Here is a 12,253-nt window from a genome sequence, read left to right as displayed (position 1 = left end):
TGAATATGATGAAATATGGCGACTTACTTCTTCATTTATAGATGCTGCAATTAATGCATAGGCTTTGTTGTTCTTGTTTTCCCAAATGACGAGCTCTTTGTCTGATGTAGGCTGCACTGGGTCATTGTCTCCTTCTCCGACACACACTCCTTTCCACAACTCATTGAAGATGAGGGTGTGTTTTATCATCCGGGACCATTCAGGATAGTTCTCTTTGCCAGTGAGAACTATTCCTACCATAGAGATGATTGAATGCATTCTGCTGATAAAAAAACTTCCTTACGTTACAGCCTTATGCACTATATTTTTTTTTTAAATCCCTCTAATATTTGATAGAAGTATCAGCATTACATATCACTGTAGACCTTCGTTACAAATAAACTATTCATATCAATATACAAATTGTGTATTGAGCAAACAGAGTATTCCTCTATCTCAGTATACGAAAATTTTTAATGAAGCCTGCAGCTTATCATATTGAAGTATCCCCATTGCACTAGTTCACACATCAATCAGGCCAGAACGAAAATCACTTATGCGTAAACAATTTTTCGATCAATGCATAGTAAGAACGACCAATTCAAAGGCACTGAGCACAGTCAACACAACACGGTCTCAAACCAGTTGCAATGTTTACCATACGGCTTTGTGTCAAATTGGTTAAGCGCACTGCCATTAACAGTGGAACTCATATCATACCATCCATACACAACATTCAGTCAAACATGGTCCTTCAACGCTTATATGCACCCTTCACTGCACACAATCATAGTTCCAAAACCATTCAGCGCACAGCAACTAAGCGTCGATGCAATCCAATGTCAGTTATTTTCCCTTCGACTAACGCATTGGTGTCTAACCAACAGGAATAGATTACAAAAACAAAGAATCTGGTAGGTCGGGACACAAAGAATGATTTTATGGACAAAGATGGGAGACTATATATAAAAAAAGTAGCAGAACAAAGTGACTCTCAGGCAGTAACTCTCCAAGGGTACAAGTTGACAGGTATTCACCCTCGACACAGACTTTCAGGAAGTTGATGCGAAGCAACCGCCCGTCGACTTACGCTCTTGGTTTGGTGAGCGAGACTGCTACAGAATCGTGTTTGACAATACTCAGAATCTGGAATGCTGGAAGCAATCGTCTCTTGACATGGTTCGGCTCTAGATTAACCAGAGAGGGTTTCAACGCAGCGGGATTCAACGTAATGATTCAGTGCGCGGGCACGCAGGTACCATGAGCCAGGGATTCGACGTAATGATTCAGTGCGTAATGATTCGTTCGATGCAACCAGTCAAGGTATAACCGACACATTCATGCGCAGAGAATCAACATCGTTGAGACGCAGGACAGAGGCAGCGCTCAGGACAGAGCAGCGCTCAGGACAGAGTAATCAGGTGAATGCAATGCAATGGAGGCAGAGCATTTCAGGATAGAGGCAGTGGCAGAGATAAGGGAGTTACAACTATTTTTAGAACTGGCTCTGATACCATGTCAGGCTAGGAGTAACTCCAGACTAGGCAGAAAAACTGATTCGTTTATTTCATTAGGTAGCTATTGTTATATACATGAATGTGACTGATCAGTTCATCTTCTTGATGACTATTCACATTCCAAATTCACCCAATCACAGAGGATTAGGTGTCAACAGACCCTTTTGATATCTTGGCTTATTCTAGGTGGAGGACTTCCTGTTAGCATGGTCATAACTGGATGGACAAACAAATCAATGAAGTTTGTATAAGTGTATGGTGATGAATACTTGTGGCATAATGGAGTCCAAAATATGACAGACCTAGGCTGACCTCTAGTATCAAGCTTCTGAAGGGTGAAAGGGAACCTGTCTGACTGATAATATAAAAACATATAGTAAAGTATAGATGAGTACTTGAACACTATCTCATTATGCATTCTAGTAAACTGTTCATGCATCCTCTCAACTATGAACTGGGAATAACTGTATATAGTAGTAGGAGGCTTTCCTGGGGTGAAAATGGACATGAATGCTAGGATAAGCTCATCAACAAATTCATCAGTGGTGCAGCCCAAAACACATGATATCATAGTGATAATATGCTTGCCTCTTTTAGAGAAAATGGCAGAAACATATGGAGGGGCATCTTTAGGAATGTGCTTGTCTTCAACAATGAAAGTTTAGAATAATTGGGCTAGTTTTGATGGACTCAACTTGCTGTAATGATCTAAAAAATATCCAATTGAGAGTGGGGTCAGGTTTGGACCTGGTTGGACTTTTAACATCTCATTGATTGATTCAACTGTGATGGTAAATAGGACTTTCTAGTTAGGGGACATTATTGCTCTTTGGCTAGGAACGTAACAGGCATGGCACATATGGACAATTTCAGGAAAAACATGTACCTAGGGAAATTGGTATTTGGGCAAATTAGATTCCCAAAGAGCAATGTCATCAGAATGGTTCAGATATCTGTCCCTACTCAAACAATGAAGTTTGAGCAAGACCTCATATGCACTTGTATCTCTGATTTGGAAATCCCTGTCCACTAGGGGAAGGTGGTCTAGGTCTAGATGGGGAGTTGTAATAGGTCTAACATTCATGGAGACATGGGCAGCCATAATTAAGTTCTTGCGGATTTGAATTTGGCAAGGTAGGGTTATATCAGAGGGTTGGAAGGAAATTCGGAAACTTTGAGAAGGGCTTGGGTATATGATTTGAATTTAAAGTAATTCCAATTAATTTTACTTAATTAAAATACTTTTAAATACAAAACATTTTCAAATTCAAAGGGTGGCTGGTAATTTGTTTCACAAATACCTGGAATTTAGGTGAATTATCTTCAAACTGGTGTTCTAGACGATGGCAGAACGTTGAAAGGGCTCTGAGAGCTTTGAAGGTGGTCTCCGCAGCTTCTTTGAGGACTGAAATGGGGTTAATTGGTAGTTTTCAGGTTGGCAGGTGTCGCATTTGTTTGCAAAGGTTTACAAAGAAAACGAGCAAAAAAGATGAAAAAGGGCTTCTCGGCCTTTTTATGGAGCAACGATCATTTTTTGGTGGGTAATTTATGAATGAACAATGGGCGGTTTATCAGGTTGAGCGAGGAGGCAGTTTTCCAGGCCATCACACCGCTTTTGTGGAGGAGGTGGTATTGAGGAGGGGTCACCCGATCTACTTCAGTAATTAACATGTAGCAGTCGGGGGGTCGGGGAAAACCGCTTTATCGGGCGGGTAAAGGTCAGCCATCGGGTGCAGCCGATATGGCTGTGGACCATCAGATGAGGGGGATGGTGATTGGATGGCAGTCGGGCGAGGGAAGTGCACGGGTGATAAGAGCATGGGTTTCGGGGGGGTGGGTAGTGCTTTTAAATTCGGTGGTATGGGATTAATTATAGGTTAATGACGGGTTAAAACGATCGGGCAGGGTTTAATGATGGGATTAATTGGTTTTGTCAGGATATGGGGTAATTTATAGTTTATATTTAAAACTAAGGGTTGGGATATTTATTTAGGGGATTTAATTAATATACAGGAAAAGGTATATGGGGATTTATATAATAAAGTTAAAATTAATATGAAATGAGCGGAGTGAGCATACCCTTAGCATAATGTAAAATTTGCGCATTTTATTCACATACATTTCATACTTAGGATAAAGTACTTTTGTGGGTTGTTTGAGTGAAATAGAATTTAACATGGGGGTTTTCACTTTTCCTAGGCAAATGAAGTTTATCCTTAGGAAAAGGGGTTTTATTAGGATAATGAGGGGGAAATGAATTTCATGAAGGGGATTCTAACACTTGATGTCCATAAGTCATTAAGCCGAGGGTCCGGTCCCACCAAAAGTCAGAGAAATTCTCTGAGCCTCTTTGACTTGAAGGATTTAAAGTGCTAGAATATACTTGTGGATAGGAAATTAGTAAGTAAGGGGAAAAATGAATGAGGGGGAGTTAATCATATTTAACTTGCAAACCTTTGTTTTTGCTTCCATAATTGATCATACATATAGAAATATGTGTTTAAGCATGATGCATGTGTTTTGATCCAATCAACTTTATACTTCAACAACCTTTCTTCTACTTACCCATTACTTACCCTACCATTTTTTCTTCATTTTATGTGGGTGCATTTAGGCTAGCAAACCCTTATCATCCATTTTTCTTTTGAAAAGTAATCTATCTAATTCTAACCTTATATCATCTAAGGGCTTAGATTAAACTGATGAGTTCCTTTTATTTTCTCTACTTATCTAATGATCTGCCAAGATTAAACTGTTTGGTCAGATTTTATTCTCTAACTATAAACATAAAATTCAAAGCATGAAATAACAAAGATTAAACAGTTTGATTACCATGGATTGTGGCATGAATAACAAGCTGCACACAATCATTATTATGCATAAAAGTAAATAGTAGTGGCATTTAGACTCACACACTTTCATGGTCTCTTTTTGTTTTTTGGGTTCATATATTTTCATTTTTTGACCTTCTCTTATTCTTTTTGTCCTTTGATATTTCTTTTAGGACATACCCTCTTTAAATTTTTTAATTTTTTAATATGGAAAACATTTCTAGAAAGCAAAGGTATGTACAATATTACAAGGCTTAACCTTAGTCATTCAAAATTATGATTCCTATTGGTATAGGAACCTAACATGTAGTACCTGTGAAGGACACTCAGAATCAATGGAACATCTCACAAATGCCTGCAGCTACAACGAAACCCTCTGGCAAAACCATGAACAACTCTTCAGCGTTAGTGACAGGGATCAAATAAGCATGAAAGAAATAATGGAAAAATGGAGAACAAAGCCATACCATAACCCCATCCTGAATTGCGCTTGATGGCTATCATTAGGTTTCTTACTCTGGGCAGTATGGAAGGAAAGAAACAAAAGAATCTTCAAAGGGGAAAAGAGAACAACAGTAGAATTATGGAGAATGATAGTCCAGAACATAAGAGAAATGATCTTAGCTGAAAACTGGTACACAGAGGACTAGGAAACTATTGAAAATAGCAACAAGAAATGATAAAAATAGAATCCAGAATATTCCAATTTTAATTTGTCCTTGAATTAAAATTCGAATTTAGTCTCACCAGTTGCTTGGAAATAATTAATAATTCATTATGGATTAATTAGTTGAAGAAATTCAAGCTAGAAGTCTTTGTGAAGTCATGCAATAGTTATCCCTTAAATTAAGGAGATTATCGCTTAATTAAGGAGATAAGATTGAGTTGTGTTTGAGTTGTAATTAGTTAGCTTAGTTTACTGAGTTAAGTCCAGTTAAATTAGTTCCAAACTGTTTGAGGAACTAATTGTGAGTTCAGTCAGTTAATGCATGCATGCATCCAACTAGTGTACTACAGATAACTAAAGATTCCCTCATCATAAACTCATGCATGTCTATTCAAAGAAAGACCCAGTTGAGCTAAATGTCAAGGACAGGTTACCATCAGTTGCATGAGTTTTCCTATAAAGGAAACTCATCCATGCAGAAGGAATAAGGTTCCTTGATAATTGCGTAGTTTTATAGGCTGTAAGATCAGTGTGAGTGATCAGTGGATCACCCAGGAGAAACATTGCAAGTAAATAGGAGGCTTAGAGGGTAGAGGAGAAGGTTTGTGAGAAGCCTTGTCTTCTTGTGAGCATCCAGGAGGATTGTATTGAGAGCTAGCTAGCTATGGGAGCTAAGGCTTTGTGTAATATTGATGTATTTCCACCTTGTATGATAATACAGATAGTGGGGTTTTTAGCTGAGGCTTTCCCCTGAGTATTTTCTGTGTTTCATGTGTATTGATTCTTATTCTTCTAGTTATATGTGTTCAGCTCGAATTCAACTCGATCTTTAAGATTCTGCAAGTTTGATAGTAAAAGTAGATTATAGTATTTTTCTTTGGTATATTGCATTATCGGGTTAATCTATAGTCATATTTTCTACATAGTCTTAGAGTGAGATTTGTAGAGAATTTGTAGGAAATTCTACATGGTATCAGAGCAAAGGTTATCAGAGTTGTGAATAGTATACTGAGAAGAGAATTCAAAGTTTGAAGTTTGGGGTTGTAGGTACAAATCGAATTCATCTCATACTTTAGATTGGTCAATGGCGTTCTACGGCTTGAGACTCGAGTATGCCTTGGATGGTAGCTTGAATTACATGGCATGGAAAGATCGCATGGAGGCTGTATTAGAAGACAATGGCTTGAAGGATTTCATTGATCAAGAAATTCCAAAGCCAGGTTCAACTAATGCACAAGAGTTGGCTGAATGGAAGAAGTGTGTGGCGAGGGTGAGACAAATCATCCTTGAGGGAGTTCAAGACCATATTGTCTCGAGTCTCCATGGGAAGGATACTCCATATTCAATGTGGAGGACATTGAAGGACCTCTATCAGAACAATAGCGACTAGAGGAAATTGGCGCTCAAGGATAAGCTTCAAAGAATCAAGATGGAGAATGGCAATATTATTTCCACATATCTGAACAAGCTCACCACTTGCAGAGATGAGCTTGGTAGTGTGGGAATAACTACTACCGATGATGATATGGTGAGCCTCACTCTCCTTGGCCTTCCAAAGAGCTGGAATAGCTACCAGGACTCATGAATGGAAGGGAGAAACTGTCGAATTGGGAACAACTATGGTCGGATCTCATGCAGGAGGAGATCAGGAGGAGCACTTGAGATGTTTCTTCATCCAAGGATGATGATGAAGAAAATATGGCCTTAGCGAGTAAGGAAAGGAAAGGGAAGGGGAAGGATTCCCATTCCAAATCGAATTCTTCTCAGGGAGGGAAGAAGGGTGACAAATATAAAGTGAGATGCTTTAATTGTCACGAGATGGGACATTATGCAACTAATTTCCCATCGAATAAGTCCAAGAAGGGATCCTCAGAAGGATCAAAAGGTGAGGCGTTAGCCTCTCAGTTCGAAATGGACTCTAATCTCATCGCATGCATGGTTTCATCGACGATGGGTTGTGGTTGGTTTCTTGACAGTGGAGCTTCATTCCACATGACCGGTGATAAAAGTTTATTCAGTACCTTGGAGGAGAAAGACCTCAAGATGCGCATAGAGATGGGTGACGACGAAAGGTTTAGTGTTTCAGGAGTGGGCACGGTTGCTTTTCAGAGGGAGCATGGAGCTCTTATCACCTTGATAGATGTGAAGTATGTGCCTGGACTGAAGAAGAATTTGGTATCGATCGCGATGTTGGAGGACAAAGGCTATGATGTTGTCTTTAGTAAGGGAAAGGTTTTCCTTAGACACATCACCACAAGACAAGTGAAGCAGATTGGTTCACGAGTCAAGAACTTGTATGCTCTTGAGGTTCAAGATGCATACAAAGCCTTGAGGAGTAAGGCAAATGTTAGAGACTTGGTGGTTGAGAGGGAGAGTAAATTACCTCTCAACATACAGCCCTAGAAGAAGTCTCAAACAATTATGGAGGAGCCACAATTGGAGATGTTGAGAGGAGACCGAGTGGAGGCATCCACTCATGCAGAGACCTCCAGTAGGGGGAAATTTCGAGCCAAGTGGGCAGAGGGAGCACATGCAGCCATACCTCTAGGTGTGAGGTGGGGTGATGTGAAGTGATAGTCCCAAGAAGGCTAAAATTGGGTAGGGTCCATTGAGAGGTTTTATCTCATGGATCATACCTTGCTACAGGAGCCCAAAGTACATAGTAGCGGGAGGAATTAGTGGGATTGATGCAGTCAAAGTTTTTAGTTGACAGAGGCAATAACAGTAAGAGAATTTGATGACAAATGAATCATACTGATTCAGGTTGGATGTTCTTTTTTGTTTTTGTTTCTGGAGCAACAACACTTGAGAGAAGTGTTGCATGCAAAACATTCCAAATGTGCAGGATTGGGATCGAGTTGAATTCCTTTATTATTGAGAGGGAGTGTTGAAAATAGAAACAAGAAATGATAAAAATAGAATCCAAAATATTCCAATGTTAATTTGTCCTTGAATTAAAATTGAGAATTAAAATTCGAATTTAGTCTCACTAGCTGCTTGGAAATAATTAATTAATTCATTATGGATTAATTAGTTGGAGAAATTCAAGCTAGAAGTCTTTGTGAAGTCATGCAATAGTTATCCCTTAATTAAGGAGATAAGATTGAGTTGTATTTGAGTTGTAACTAGTTAGCTTAGTTTATTGAGTTAAGTCCAGTTAAATTAGTTCCAAACTGTTTGAGGAACTAATTGTGAGTTCAGTCAGTTAATGCATGCATGCATCCAACTAGTGTACTCCAGATAACTGAAGATTCCCTCATCAGAAACTCATGCATGCCTATTCAAAGAAAGACCCAGTTGAGCAAAATGTCAAGGATAGGTTACTATCAATTGCATGATTTTTCCTATAAAGGAAACTCATCTATGTAGAAGGAATAAGGTTCCTTGAGGATTGCACAGTTTTACAAGGTGTGAGATCAGTGTGAGTGATCAATGTTACACTTGGTAACAGTAGGATCACCCAGGAGAAACAGTGCAAGGAAATAGGAGGTTTGGAGGGCAGAGGAGAAGGTTTGTGAGAAGCTTTGTTTGCCTCTGAGAATCTAGGAGGATTGTACTGAGAGCTGGCTAGCTGTGGGAGCTAAGGCTTTGTGTAATCTTGATGTATTTCCACCTTGTATGATAACACAGATAGTGGGGTTTTTATCTGAGGCTTTCCCCTGAGTATTTTCTGTGTTTCATGTGTATTGATTCTTCTTCTTCTGGTTATATGTGTTCAGCTCTAATTTAGCTCAATCTTTAAGCTTCCACAAGTTTGATAGTAAAAGTAGATTATAGTATTTTTCTTTGATATATTGCATTATCAGGTTAATCTACAATCAGATTTTCTACATAGTCTTAGAGTGAGATTTGTAGAGAATTTGTAGGAAATTCTACAGAAACTAATCCCCAGGAAGGAGGAATAATGGCAGGACTAACCTTAAAACGTAGCATGCTAAATCCTAACTCGTGGAAACATAATTCCCCTCACTGTGATTCTGCAATCATCTTCATGCTACCCTAGAAAGACTTCATTAAACTGAACTTTGACGGAGCTACGAAAGGGAACCCAGGGGTGGTGGGAGATGGAGGAGTGTTCAGAGATGACAAAGGCAATACTATCCGCCTGTATGCTATGGATGGTGGCAATGCGAGAAACAACAAAGTAGAGCTCCATGCGCTGAAGAGGGGGTTGGAAATCGCAAAGAGGGAAAGTTTCCAAAGACTCAAGGTGGAGGGACACTCAAAGCTAGCAATAGATACAGTGCAAAAACTTCAGCAAGGCACCATATGGGATAAGATAAGCCAAAGTTGGAGGATGACACGGCTAGTCCAAGAAATAGGAAATCTAACTCGAAGGATAGAATACATAGTTCTGATGCATGTCCGCAGAGCGGGGAACGTGGCAGCAGATAACCTAGCCAACTGGGGGGCAGACAGGCAGACAGAGACCTTTATATGAGGGGAGAGGAGTTAAGCCAAATGGAAGGGATGAGAAGTCTAGAAGAAATCCTAAAAACCGATAAGGATAAGGGAGAAACCCCCGATCGAGGTGTGGTAGGCACGAAGCAATGAAGGCAGGGGAGGTGGGCCATAGGGCATGGGGGGCCGAGGTGAGAGAAAACACCTAGCTGGCTTGAAGGGTAGAGGTGGAAGGGGACGGTGTCAGGCTACGAGTGTAGGTGGAGCAACAAGCAGTACATGGCATTGGGGTAGCAGGAAGTACAGGGAAAAGGAAGATGTGGACGAGGGTGGAGGTGAGAGACAAAGACCCGGTGTCAAGTATAGGAGTGAGCACACAAGAGCAGATGGCAAGTGGCAGGATGGAAGGAGTCAGCCCACGACATGAGCAGCTGGTAGTAAGTGTGGAGTTATGAAAGGAAATTATGGCAGAATTAGGGAAACCCCATCCCGAGTAAAATGAACGAGGGGAAGGGCGGCAGAGGGAGGATGAAGGCACGTGGAGTGTCCTTCGAATGATAGGCGAGGAAACTGAATAGAGAAACAAAAAGGTAAGATAGTTAGCATAATAGGAATTTGCATGCAAAGGGCGAAGGTGGGACGTGTGGAAAAAGGTGGCGGAAGAGTGCTGGAGGACGTCGAGCTATAGTCGGGTTTCATCGGCAAGCCTTGGTATGTTATCTCGACCCCCATTCTAGATTTACTAGCAAAAATGACTTTTATAGAGGTTTACTAGTTAATGGATATGGTAACTCAAGATGCAATGAGTGAAGAGACTTGTTCCTTCTAGGGATCTAGCCCATTAACCTGGAATGATTTTTCTTGGAATGTCATCGGGGTGAGGGGGTTCAGGAACTCTGTAATGGGTCTCTGGGTAGAAAGGACCTGCGGGACTGAGGCCCATTGGGACGTCCCTGGGGGTCTTCACTATGGAGGAAGAATGAACTCTATAGCTCTGGTTTGGTGGAGTCTATGGCCTGAGAGAGAAGGAGTTATAGTCATGGGAGGGGGGTCAGTTACCTTCCTAGAACCAGCAGCAAGGCAATGTTCTGGCCAACTTGAGCCGAGCCCAGACCTAGCTGAAGGCCATGGGTTCAAAGACTGAAAATTGGGGTAGAAACTGTGTTAGGGGAATAGTAAGGAGAAAATCCCAGTCCCACCCCTCTAATGGAACCTAGAATAGGGATATCTGCACAAGGTTTCATTCTGAAAAACCTCATCCCGACCATTGGGGTGGGGATAAACAAGGGAGGGAAGAAAATTTAGTAGGGAGGGCAAATAGAGAAACCTTGTGGGAATTGGGAAACAGGGTTTGTCAAAATTCAACAGAGAACCAATGCAACGAAGAGGAGGATATAAGCCTCTTTTTCCTTGAAGAGATACAGGGCATTCGAGTATTAAAGTGGGCCATTACAATTATCCATGCCAGGAGTGGTTGGAAAAGCTCGGGCTGGAGAAGAATATGTTTACTATGCTCAAAATAATTTTGGCTAATAAGGAATTTTCACTGGTTTATGCTTTAGGTAATATCACTACCAGAGTGCAGTGAATTCCGGGGCATCGGAACTCTTTCAGTGCTCTAGGCCAGGAACAGGAGAGAAGCCTGGAACAGGTGAGCCACCAGAGAAAAAAGAAATTAAGCTGGAAGGGGAACAAGATGGCAAAGGAAGGAAAAGAAGCGGGCAAGAGAGGTAATAGAGGAACAGGAAAGGCAGGAACAAAGTCGAAAGGATTGGAAGCAACCTCCAGCAAAGGACCAAGTAAAAGAGGAAGGAAGACCGGGAAAGAGAATATGCAAAACCTAATAAATGTGTATGTGGTTGGCACACTGCCGGAGGTGAAAGCACAAATATCTGAGTGGGAGAGGGAGCTTAACGACAGTATAGAAAATCAGGAAATAGAGGCAGAATAATGGGAAACCATAGTTAAAGACCCCGGGAACACCAGAGGCCATCAAACATTGTTCCAACAAACAATTCAACAGTACTGGGTAATGAAGAATATCCTGGCCAGAGCAATGACATTATATAAGGAACAAGAGGAACCGGAGGAGGCCAGACTAGCTGAGCCTAGTATGAAGGATTTGCATAGGGAGATTGTTGTTGTCCAGATGCAATTGTACCGAAACAATCTCATGGTGAACAGGATTGAATAGAGCATACAGGACATGAAGAGAAGCGAAATCCTAGGATCTAGCGTGAAATCTCCAGCCCCGGTGGACTCATCAGATGAATGAAGAAGGTCTTCAAATAGATTTTTTTTATATGTCGGCTAGAATTTACTGTTTTAAGTTGAATTTTATAGTAGATAAAACTGCCAATATAGCCTGGATGGTCATGAAAAATCTTTTCAAATTTTGGACAGCATTCGATGCAGACAGGTGGCCAACAAACCTGGTTTCCTGCGGGCAGGTTGAGGCCACCTGCAATTTTTGTTGAAGTTATACTTATGTTCAGAAAATCGTAATATAAAAATATCTACCAAGCTTACACAAAAAAAATAATGTAAGGGCACAATAATAACAATAGTGGGCTTCTATGGGGTACAATAATAACAATATGGGAACTACATGGGCACAACAATAAAAATAAGGGGCTAAAATAGTATTATAGGGACCTAAGAGGACCAAACAACACTCTTGTGTTGAAACTTTGAATAACCATAGTTTGGTGACTGTGAGATGGTACTTGATAACAATGTATCATGTGGGGTTTCTTTATCTGCTCCTATGTCTTCAACTCTTGATGATTTATCTAGGATGTGATTCATATTCACCCTCCAAAGGGTCTAGATGAGTGTTGGAATCTTCTAAGTCAACA

This window comes from Pinus tabuliformis, chromosome 6, assembly GCF_031772625.1.
Source record: "Pinus tabuliformis cultivar Carrire ecotype Pingquan chromosome 6, CPIR1, whole genome shotgun sequence".
NCBI classification, from domain to species: Eukaryota; Viridiplantae; Streptophyta; class Pinopsida; order Pinales; family Pinaceae; genus Pinus; species Pinus tabuliformis.
The sequence above is the reverse complement of the archived record's forward strand: the minus strand, read 5'-3'. Positions refer to the sequence as shown.